Here is a 3,143-nt window from a genome sequence, read left to right on the forward strand (position 1 = left end):
TCTTTTAAAATTTAAAATTTAATTATAGCTAACACTCAGAAAATTTTTCGTAAGTTTTTCTTAAATATAGTTAGCATTTTTTTTTATCTCTTTATTTTTTATTTTCCAAATGTGGACTTTTTAATCAATTTACAAGAAAAAAAAAAAAAGAAATGTAGCCATTTTTTCGGTTGTTCAATTTCCGTTTATAACACCGTTTATTTTAAAATATTTTTTTAAAATAAAACACCGTTTATAGCCGTTCTTTTCTTCCCATTTTCCAATTTGAACAATAAAGATTTTGAAAAATAAAGGGCAAAACATTCCAGCAACGGTAAAACAGAAAACCCCAAAGTATCCAGATGGTGAAATTGTTCGCCATTTGAATGGAGAGAGAGACTTCCGGTGGAATTCCTCTTTATACCTGCGTCGGTAGTTTTTGCCCTCGATTTTGCTCAATCGGTGTACGTCTGGTGCGAAACATTGCCTCTTGATTAATAGTTTTCAATGGTAGCTATGAGTTCTAGTATGAGCTAAGGTCGTGAGAATCATTGAAATTAGACGAGCTCGAGCACGAAGTCATTTGTCTGCTCGAATTAAATATTTACGGTATGCACGCCTTTTTCTCTCCTCCGTTTTGTCTGCTCGGGATTAAAGATTTGCCATATGCTCTCCCCTTTCTCTTCTCCTTTTGGAATTGGGCATATGCTTCTTGTTCTTTTGCTAGCTAGGTTTTTCTTGCCCGGTTCTTTCTCTTAGTTAAGAGTATTCAGCCCACACCCTTGTTTGTGAACGTATTCCTTTGAGTCTACACGATTTTAATGTTTCTTTGTGATCTCACCAGGTCCTCAGCTATCCGGCAGTGAGAAGCACCTCAAAGATTTCTCACGGCAAGGCAGACCCACTGCGATCGTTGGCCTCCAAGGCCTCTGCGGTTTATATGTAAGTGAAGGTGATAGGGGGGAAATTTTAACACTAATGATTTACAAGTATCTTTAGTTTTGTTTTTTTTTCCCTCTATATCTTCAAATAAATTCGTTTCTGAAACGAATGCAATCATTGTTTTACTTTTTCTTTTCCCCCGATCTTTCTACTGAAAATTGATTCATATATGTTTATAATTCTCCACGGGGGTATCTTGATTTTGCAGTTTTAATGCAGATCCACTTCTAATTCTTTTCTGGTTTGGCTTATCCTCTTGGCTAGGAATATTCAGCTCATCCACACCCTTCAATGAGAACGTATTCGTTGAGTCCATACGATTTTGAATTTTTCTTTGTGATCCTACCTGGTCCTCAGCTATTACGCGGTGGGACTCACCGAGATTATTGAACATCATGTGCGTGATTTGGCCTCTGTTGTGTATCCAGTTAAGAGTGTGAAACAACCATGCTTCAGTGGCTTCCATCATGCTTGTTACTGAAATTGCGTACAACCTTATAAGTGAAAGTAATAGGATGCTTATTTTGGCATTAATGATTTGCCATAGTTCCTTTCCTTCGCCACCCCCAACCTGTGTTCGTATGTGAAATGAATGCAGCCATTGTTTTAATTTTTTTTCCCCCGATCAGTCTGGTGAAGATTGATTCATTGTATGCTTATAACTCTCCTCATGGGAAGATTCCAATTGGTAAGCTTCTTTGCAACAGAGTCCTTTTTGCCTCATTTGGTATGTTATTTTCCATATAGTAGTAGTGTTTTTATGGTGACTACATATTTCAATTACTTAAGACAAAATTATTCGTTCAACTCAGTTTATTTTATCAGAATATTTGCTTTGATCTGGATTCATAGAGAAGTAGATGTTGAAAATGTGGTAGGTAAGCAATATATTGCCTGCAGAGTTTAGCAATCCTTAAGCTATATTGTGCCACCTGTTGTGTACTAGAATGTTGTAGATGATGTCATTCCTGATTGTACTGCTATGACTTTTTATATGGGTTTAAACTTTAAAAAAGTCAAATTGTTTCATGTTTGGTGATTCTCTATCACGGAATAGTTCTTGCTAGTTCCTTTTTGTTTGTTGTTGAGGCACAGGGGTTGTTTCTTTATTGCTTTTCTTGTTTAAACAAGAAAGTTTTCATGTTTCATTTACATGGAGATGACACTACTAAGGATTTTTTCAACCGATTTCTTGTTTGGATTGATGGGTTGTCCCCCCCCCATCTCTTTATGTTTTTTATTAATGAAAAATTAAAATTTTCTTTTGTTCTTCAGAGAATCACCTTCAAAAACTCTTGAGTGGTACCCAGATATAATCAAAGAATTGCAAAATCAATACTTCTATGATTTTTTTTATATTCATTTTGATTCAGCTACTTCTTTTCCCTTTTCATCTGACTCTTTTATTTTTAAAATTTTTGTACATGTTGCAAAGGCTAAGAGATCCTTGATTGACAAAGCCTTACTAGATACTGAACAGAGATGAGTTAAGGTCCGAAGTCTTGGACTTCTAAACCAGGAAAAGAAATCCAATCTTCCAATATTATGGTATCTGTTCAAAAAACAAGGCTACAAATTTATAGAAGATGAATACAATATGTTCTTATCAGTTCAATAAAAGTGTTTTTTGTTACGATGTGGTGCTTGCCATTATAACTGCAGTACTTGGGAGTTAAATTACAAAGAGCAAAGACTTTGAGTTTGAATACTATTCAAACTTTTCAAACTTATATTCCTTGGACTTTGCATGAACCAAAACTTGGAAAGCTATAAATGGAACCAAAACTTATGTTAGACCATTGAGAGCAAAGGCTTTGTTATTATGTGTGAGTGCGTTGAGACTTTAGCAGTGAACCTTCCTAATGATATGTAGAGCTACTAGTTATATTATTCATCAGTTCATCTTTCTACCTTGAGTTATATAATCTTTAGGGAATGAAGAAAGGAAAATTGAAGTATATCTTTATTTATGTGGCCTGCTTCATATTTCTACTCTATGGTGTAACTTGGATGATCCCGTTCAAATCTAAGATCCATGTTTGCTATGAATTTATGAGTATCAGTTAAATGCTGAAACTTGGATGAATGTTTGATGGACAGCAAAGATAATTGAGTCAAAAGTTAATTGTAGCTGTACTAAATCAGTGTGAATGGTTTTGGTATCCTGGAGAATCAAACTTTTAGGACTATCAAAAGCTGAATGCTTTGTTTAACTGTTGTAT

The 3,143-nt window shown here is 34.8% G+C and overlaps 1 long non-coding RNA gene across 1 annotated transcript; it reads left to right on the forward strand.

Annotated features, from left to right (window-relative positions):
* Nucleotides 1–326: 326 nt before the first annotated feature.
* On the forward strand, nucleotides 327–1,648 carry LOC108988677. Its single transcript, XR_001995709.2, has 3 exons — nucleotides 327–588; nucleotides 824–921; nucleotides 1,186–1,648. It is a non-coding gene; the product is annotated as an uncharacterized LOC108988677 (long non-coding RNA).
* Nucleotides 1,649–3,143: the final 1,495 nt, after the last annotated feature.

The sequence above is a fragment of the Juglans regia genome, chromosome 10 (assembly GCF_001411555.2).
Source record: "Juglans regia cultivar Chandler chromosome 10, Walnut 2.0, whole genome shotgun sequence".
Lineage (NCBI taxonomy): Eukaryota > Viridiplantae > Streptophyta > Magnoliopsida > Fagales > Juglandaceae > Juglans > Juglans regia.